Consider the following 8,889-nt stretch of genomic DNA (forward strand, 5'->3'; position numbering starts at 1 on the left):
AGAGATTAAGAAATCACACAAATCTCAGTTGCAAATTGTGAATCATGATAGCCATCAAGAAGGAGAAGTATAGGAAGCCACAACATCTAATCCTGGAGTTCATGGACTGCTTCCTATAGAAAGTGATATTGAATCTGGAACACATTGGTCTAAGTCAGAGTTTTCTTTGGAGGCCCCTGAGGCAGGGATCAGGTAAGCCATGAAAAAAGTGGAAGATGAGGAAGAGAAAGAGGAGGAAGAGGACAGCACACCCTGGTACTTATTAATTTGCCCCCTCTGCATTTGGGATTTTACTGAGAGTGGGCTGACTTGATCCCCGTCCTCTAGGGTGGTGGTTCTCAAAGTGTGGTCCCTGCACCAGTAACAATAGCATTAGGTGGGAACTTGCTAGAAATGCACATTCTTGGGCTCTTCCCCAGACCTACTGAATGGAAAACTTTGGGGTGGAACCAAGAATCTGTGTTTTAACAAGCCCTCCGGTGATTCTGTGACCTGCTGACGTTTGAGAGCCCTGTTCTAGATGCCTACAGTCATGTGGATTCACTCATTAAAAGTATAGAAGATCCCAGTTCTCTCTCACTCTCTCATGTTCTCCACATGGAAGAGGAAGTCATAAATGATATTTTGAGAGGTCTGATAGGGGTCTGCAGTTATAGAGAGAAATAGGACAGGTTGTTTGATAAAGTAGAGAGTAGGAGACAAAAATGCAAATATTTTAGCAATTCAGAGATTAGTGGCACAGGGGATGAAACTCCAGGAGGTAAAAGCATATTATTTGAAAACTGGAAAGAACCTAGCACATCATATTCCACTCCCATCCTCACTGTCTTAGTCCGTTCAGGCTGCTGCAGCAAATTACCATAGGCTAGGTAACTTACAAATAATGGAAATGTATATTTCACAGTTCTGGAGGCTGGGAAATCCAAGATTAAGTCACCAGCAGATTTGGTGCCTACCTGGTGAGGGCTCATTTCTCAAAGACAGGCTTCTTACTCAGTCCTCACTGGTAGAAGGGACTGACAAGCTCTCTAGGGTCTCCTTTATAAGGGGATGAATCACATTCATGAGGGCTCCACCCTCATGACCTAATAACCTCCAAAGACCCCACCTTCTAATATTATCACATCGGAGATTAGGTTTCAATTTATGAATTTGGAGGGCCATAAACATCCAGACCATAGCACACACCCAAGACAAGATCCAGACAGGTGCTACCTCAATCTTTAAAAAATCTTTTCCAGGCTGGGCGCGGTGGCTCACACCTGTAATCCCAGCACTTTGGGAGGCCGAGGTGGGCAGATCACAAGGTCAGGAGATGGAGACCACCCTGGCTAACACGGTGAAACCCCGTCTCTACTACAAATACAAAAAAATTAATTAGCTGGGCATCCTGTAGTCCCAGCTACTAGGGAGGCTAAGGCAGGAGAATGGCGTGAACTGGGAGGCAGAGCTTGCAGTGAGCCGAGATCTCTCCAGCCTGGGTGACAGTGCGAGATGCTGTCTCAAAAAAAACCTTTTCCATCATTGGCTGGTTAAATCTGAGATGCAATCTACCTCCGTCTGACCTGCTTCCCTTGGCCTTAGTTCTCTAGATTCTTGCAGGTAAATCCTTTCATCCTTCCTTGTGTCTGCCCAAGGATGACAATATGGGTGGTTCTTAGTGAAGACACAATCGCTGATCAATCAAAGTATAAAATAAGCTCCTGGACTTACAAATGCTTTTATTAAAGCAAGAGTGAAGGTGAAAGAAACTTCAAGCACATATGCTCTCCAGCTGAGCTGCTGACATGAGGATGGCTTTGCAGATTGGGCCACATTCTGGAGAATGTTAAGTAAATTTTGCAAGGTCCTGATTCCTAACTCTGACCTAGGCCTCCAATGTCCTAGGTCACAGACACCTCTCACATGTGATTTCCTTAAGTCCTGCATTTATGACTTGGTTGATGAGGAATAAATTTTTGGACCACATATTTAAACTATCATTGTGTGTTATGGGTACTAAATACTTGACAGCCCAAGATCTACTTAGTTTCTGGAGAAATATGTTTCTTGGGTCATTCTGAGGTTCTCCATCACACATTCGACTTACATATGTTCATTCATACATTCATTTAACCATTCTGCACATCCTACAAACCCCATGAAAACCCAGTTCAGCCTCCTTGGTCTACCTGCAATTGGGCACTACTCAATTTCTTCTCCAAATCAAGACACCAAAGTTAACCATGGACAAGTTCTACTTCAAAGAATATGCTAACAAAAGACTGAATTCAGAGCAAGCAAATGTGACAGAGTAGAAAAGAGCAGCTTCAATTCTCTTTTGAACCATATTTGCATGTTGTCCCAACACCCTTCACCACATGAGAAAGAGGGTAGAGAGAGGACTAGCCCATTTTAGAAAGAGCCAGACTAAAGCCCAGGAAGAAATACAACAAAGAGACCTGCCTCTCAGCCTGGGCCTCCCACCACCAATCAGTGCCTCCTAGGCCTGTGAAGGCTCTTGGGGACACCATCATAAGGAGATGACATCAGCCCATGAGTGATAATATAACTTCAACCAAAACAAAACTTCAAAAGAACTTACTATGAAATGGGCCTCTGACATTTCTTGCATAAAGATGGTCTTTGAAGGGTCACACCGCAATGAAAACTCCCTCCTCTGAGGCTAGGATCACAGCTTCTCTACACTCTTGATGACGCCGGACAAAAATGTGACCACATGCTCTTCAACTGGCTTCCCGCCAAACACCGGAGAGCGAGCTCATGGGCCCACCACTGCGCAATAACCCAAGCCAAATCTCTGTTTTATTTTTACCAATAAGGGGAAAAAAAACTTCATCTTACCACAACAGTCCATTGAATTCAAGCCTTTTCATAGAGGAAGCAAAAGACTTCCTAATCTCTAGCAAAAAATGCCAGCTATGTGCTCCCACAGGGTTCCAGTTGCTGGAGGCCGCAGGGCACCAGGACTATCGCAGTAACTTCCCAGCTGATCTACAATTCAATTCTCTTTTGTGCAAAACTCCAGACGCTGTCCAACAGTTTGGATCCAAGCTTCAATCCCGGGACGTTCCAGCCTTGTCGTCAGCCCCAGTGCATTTCCTGACCTGGAAAGCAGACTCAGAAATCAGGACTAGAATCTGGGGCCCAGAGCCTGACCACGTAGCTTTAGCTGCCTTTGAGAGGAGAGATGGATTTCCAATTTGATCCATAGTACTTTCCATGTGCCAGCCACCGGAGGAAAAGAGGATGGGTGAGTGTGCAGTGTGTGGAGTAGAACTACAAAGCCCTCGAAAAGGTTCATAGACAAAATACAGATTAAACATACATATTCTCAAGGAAAGCCAGCCAGGCAGCCATAGTATGAGCAGTGAGTGCTTTACAGCAAGTGCTTCAGATGTCAGAGGAAATAGCAGGGAGGTTCCAAGAAGATGGATTGGAATAGGAACATTGGCTAACCTGTCAGTTTTCCTAGGAAATGTCAGTCTCATTTCCTCTGCCCTCTCAGTCCTAACCCTACGATCAGATTTATTTTTGTGCCCACTTTGCCCCTTATCCCTCCACAGTTCACTATACAACAAATTTTTTTTTTTTTTTTTTTTTTGAGACGGAGTCTTGCTCTGCCGCCCAGGCTGGAGTGCAGTGGCCGGATCTCAGCTCACTGCAAGCTCCGCCTCCCGGGTTCCCGCCATTCTCCTGTCTCAGCCTCCCGAGTAGCTGGGACTACAGGCGCCTGCCTTGTCGCCCGGCTAGTTTTTTGTATTTTTTAGTAGAGACGGGGTTTCACCGTATTAGCCAGGTGGTCTCGATCTCCTGACCTCGTGATCCGCCCGTCTCGGCCTCCCAAAGTGCTGGGATTACAGGCTTGAGCCACCGCGCCCGGCCTTTTTTTTTTTTTGAGATGGAGTCTCCCTGTTGTTGCCCAGGCTGGAGTGCAGTGGCACTGCAACCTGTGCCTCCCGGGTTCAAGCAATTCTCCTGCCTCAGCCTCCTAAGTAGCTGGGATTACTAAGTAGCTAGGATGGTGTTGCCCACCACCATGCCCAGCTGATTTTTGTATTTTTAGTAGAGACAGGGTTTCGTCATGTTGGCCAGGCTGGTCTCGAACTCCTGACCTCAGGTAATCCGCCCGTGTCAGCTTCCCAAAGTGCTGGGATTACAAGTGTGAGCCCTGTGCCTGGCCTAAAACAAACACTTTTATCAGCACTCAGTTGTGTGGTAAATAGTATTTTATTCAGGCTTATAAGGAGCTATAAAAATACAAAAGATGGGGAGTGGGAAAGCCTTTTTGCAATATATAATAATAAATGAAATAAAAACTAGATAAACTTTCTAAAGTATAATCCTATTTATTTATTTAGACACAGGGTCTTACTCTGTCACCCAGGCTGGAGTACAGCAGCATGATCATGACTCACTGCAGCCTCGATCTCCCAAGGCTCAGGTGATCCTCCTGCCTCAGCCTCCTGAGTAGCTGGGACAACAGGTAAGCACCACCATGCCTGGCTAATTTTTGTATTTTTAGTAGAGGCGAGGTTTCAACATGTTACCCAGGCTGGTCTTCAGCTCCTGGCCTCAAGCAATCCTCCTGCCTCAGCCTCCCAAAGTGCCAAGATTATAGGCATGAGCCACTGCACCCAGCCAAAAAGAAAATTTTAAATGCTTTCAGAGACACAAAACAGATTACTCAAAAAGGAACAAGAACCAAATTGCCATTAGACTTGCAACAATGATGCAAGAAAAGAATAAGGTAATAGATGTAAAGAACAGAAGAAAGGGATCTTTGAATCTAGAGTTTTATATCCAGCCAAATTAGCATTCAAATATGATGGCATAATAAAAATATTTTCAGTCATTTAAACCCTCAGCTTGCCGCATAATATCTCTCCGTCAAAACACTTAGAGGAAGCCAAATAAGTGAAGGTTTCTGAATAATAACAGAACTAAAATTCTAGACCATTTCAGTATGATGGGCTATAGGGGTAGGAGAAACAAAAATACATAAAAGCATGCTGAAATACTTGTCTTCTTTGGGAGAAGATATATCTAACAATCCTTCGCTTCCATCCTATATATATGTAGGATATATGTAGATATATAAAATATCCCATTATATGTAATTATAGATAAACATAATAGCTATAATTACAAATAATTATTATTAATTAAATGATTGAATGATTTGATGTTTAATTATGCTAATTAATAAATAATTTTAATCATTTAAAATCAATATCTTAAAATTAAGATATTAATTTTTTTTTTTTTTTTGAGGTGGAGTGTCGCTCTGTCACCCAGGCTGAAGTGCAGTGGCCGGATCTCGGCTCACTGCAAGCTCTGCCTCCCGGGTTCACGCCATTCTCCTGCCTCAGCCTCCCTCCCTCAGCTGGGACTACGGGCGCCCGCCGCCACGCCTGGCTAGTTTTTTGTATTTTTTAGTAGAGACAGGGTTTCACCATGTTAGCCACAATGGTCTTGATCTCCTGACCTCGTGGTCCACCCGTCTTGGCCTCCCAAAGTGCTTGGATTACAGGGGTGAGCCACCACGCCCGGCCGATATTAATTTTTTTTAAAGACAGAGTCTTACCATGTCGCCCAGGTTGGAAGGCAGTGGCATGATCTCAGTTCACTGCAACCTCCACCTCCTGGGTTGGAGCAATTCTCATGGCTCAGCCTCCTGAGTAGCTGGGATTACAGGCGTGCACTCCCACACCTGGCTAATTTTTGTATTTTTAGTAGAGACAGGATTTCATCGTGTTAACCAGGCTGGTCTCAAACTCACAACCTCAGGTGATCCAACCACCTTGGCCTCCCAAAGTGCTGGGATTACAGGCATGAACCACTGTGCCTGGCCGGATGTTAAAATTCTAATAAATTAACCACTAAATATTAAAGCAAGAATTGTTAGACCTACGGAAATATTCTGACAAATCCACATTATAAGAATAAATTTAAATGTCTTTTTCTCTGCCATTAGGTCAAGCAAGTAAACAAATGAAATCAACAAAGTTATAAAAGATTTGAACAAAACAAGTTTAATCTAATAAATATATAGAATTATTTATTTAATACAGTATATATATACATATATTTTTTTCTTTTCTTTTCTTTTCTTTTGAGGAGTTTCACTCTTGTTGCCCAGGCTGGAGTGCAATGATGCAATCTTGGCTCACTGCAACCTCTGCCTCCTGGGTTCAAGCAATTCTCCTGCCTCAGCTTCCTGAGTAGCTGGGGTTACAGGTGCCCAGCACCACGCCCAGCTAATTTTTTAATATTTTTAGTAGAGACAGGATTTCACTATGTTGGCCAGGCTGGTCTCAACTCCTGACCTCAGGCGATCCACCTGCCTCAGCCTCCCAAAGTGCTGGGATTACAGGCATGAGCCACTGTGCCCAGCTAATACAGAATATATTTTAAGTGCACATGAAAAGCACTCAAATTTCAAAGTAAATATATTTCTAAAGCAAGTCGTAATAAATTTGTAAATAATTAAGATAATTTAGACCAGGGATTGACAAACTGAATTGCAGGACAAATCCAGCCTGCCATTTATTTTTGAAAATAAAGTTTTGTTAGAACCAAGCCATACCCGTTCATTTACATGTTGTCTATGGCTCATTTTTTGTTATAACAGCACAGATCATATGGCCCACAGAGCCTACAATAGTGACTGCCTGGCCCTTTACAGAAATAATTAGTCAATCCCTGATATAGGCCATAGATCAACACACAATTAAGTTAAAATTAACAAAGTGATCAAAGTTAAAACAATATACTTGGAAATTATAAATGTATAAACTTAAGCTTTTTTTTTTCCTTTTAAAATTTTTATTTATTTATTTATTTTAAATCTAGTAGAGACGGGGTCTTGCCGTGTTGCCCTGGCTGGTCTCAAATTCCTGGCCTCAAGCTATCCTCCTGCCTCGGCCTCCCAACATGCTGGGATTACAGGTGTGAGCCACTGCGTCCAGCCTTAAAAGTTTTTGTTTTTTTTTTTAAACAACTCATGAGTAAAATAAGACATTTTAATGGGAATTTAAAATATTTAGAATTGGTGGTTAGGATGTAGGATGTAAGAGGGGAACAGTAGACCATTGTGTCCACTATGGCAATTAGAAAAAATATATATGGATAAACTAAAAAACATATATATTTCTTTTTAGAGACACTGGAAGGCTGGAAATCTAATGGAACTAAATTCCAGAGCAGAAGGGACCCTTGCAAAGTGAGTGGAGATTCGTGACTGCTTTCCTCTATGAGGGCATTTGTTGAGTCTTGGCATGGGCTTGGGGAGATTAGACTTGCCAGAATAGAGGCAAGCTTACTCAGAGAGAATGAGAAAGCAGCCAGCTTTTCTGGTCATGTGAGCTGGCTAGACAGAGTAGAATCTGGAGAAGCTTCAAATACATAGCTGGTTTTCCTCACCTGCCAGTTCTCCCTACAGGATTTTTGCTAAGTTCTGGGCAGTAGAGAAGGCTAGATTGAAATTCAGAGAAAGATATCCTATAATATTGTTGTATTTGAGAAAGAGAAGGCTGCTTGAAAAAAAGGCCTGTAATAAACACAAGACAGGCATGACTCTAAGATATTTGAAACTATTTTTTTTTTTTGAGACAGAGTTTTGCTGTCGCCCAGGCTGGAGTGCAGTGGTGCCATCTCAGCTCACAGCAACCTCTGCCTCCTGAGTTCAAGCAATTCTCCTGCCTCAGCCTCCCAAGTAGCTGGGATTACAGGTGTGTGCCACCATGCCCAGCTAATTTTTGTATTTTTAGTAGAGATGGGGTTTCACCATGTTGGCCAGGCTGGTCTCAAACTCCTGACCTCAGGTGATCTGCCTGCTTTGACCTCCCAAAGTGCTGGGATTACAAACGTGAGCCACTGCACCTGGCCAAAACCATTTTTTACATTAAAATTTGAAAAACTAAAAAAATACAGGCCGGGCGCGGTGGCTCAAGCCTGTAATCCCAGCACTTTGGGAGGCCGAGACGGGTGGATCACGAGGTCAGGAGATCGAGACCATCCTGGCTAACACGGTGAAACCCTGTCTCTACTAAAAAATACTAAAAAACTAGCCGGGCAAGGTGGCGGGCGCCTGTAGTCCCAGCTACTCTGGAGGCTGAGGCAGGAGAATGGCGTAAACCCGGGAGGCGGAGCTTGCAGTGAGCTGAGATCCGGCCACTGCACTCCAGCCTGGGCGACAGAGCGAGACTCCGTCTCAAAAAAAAAAAAAAAAAATACAGATGAGGTCTCACTATGTTGCCCAGGCTGGTCTTGAACTCCTGAGCTCAAGTGATAATCCTGCCTCAGCCTACCAAAGTACTAGGATGACAGGTATGAGCCACCATGCTCAGCTGATATTTGAAACAAAAAGTGAACTGATCCAGCTCAATATCAGACTGGACTCCGTCTCAAAAAAATATATATATATATACACACACACATATATATATAATATATGCAAACAAGTAGAAAAATGTGACCTGTAAGCAAGAGAAAAAATAGACAACAGAAACAGTCCTACAGGTAACCCAGATGTTGGAATTAGCATACAAGGACTTTAAGATGCTTTTTTGTAATTATGTTAAAGAAAAATAAAAGTTAGACAAAATGGATGAAAAGATAAAGAATATCAATAGAGAAATTAAATCTCTAAAAAAGAACATGGGGCCAGGCACGGTGGCTCACACCTGTAATCCCGGCACTTTGGGAGGCTGAGGTGGGTGGATCATGAGGTCAGGAGATCGAGACCATCCTGGCTGACACGGTGAAACCCCATCTCTACTAAAAATACAAAAAAATTAGCCGGGCTTGGTGGCTGGCGCCTGTAGTCCCAGCTACTCAGGAGGCTGAGGCAGGAGAATGAGAGCCGGCCCCGGGAGGCGGAGCTTG

The 8,889-nt window shown here is 43.4% G+C and overlaps 1 protein-coding gene across 3 annotated transcripts in view; it reads right to left on the reverse strand.

The window, feature by feature from the left end:
- The window catches only part of HK1 (hexokinase 1), a 139,752-nt gene that overhangs the window by 125,475 nt on the left and 5,388 nt on the right, over positions 1 to 8,889 (reverse strand). The window contains exon 2 of one of the 3 annotated variants that reach the window (XM_017873191.1): positions 2,845 to 3,107. The exons of the other annotated variants lie outside the window; for them this stretch is intronic. The gene's annotated coding sequence lies outside the window, so the exon portion shown is untranslated. The remainder of the gene's footprint in view (positions 1 to 2,844; positions 3,108 to 8,889) is intronic. 3 annotated transcript variants of the gene reach the window in all.

Source organism: Rhinopithecus bieti, unplaced genomic scaffold (genome assembly GCF_001698545.2).
Source record: "Rhinopithecus bieti isolate Rb0 unplaced genomic scaffold, ASM169854v2 scaffold_6907, whole genome shotgun sequence".
NCBI classification, from domain to species: domain Eukaryota; kingdom Metazoa; phylum Chordata; class Mammalia; order Primates; family Cercopithecidae; genus Rhinopithecus; species Rhinopithecus bieti.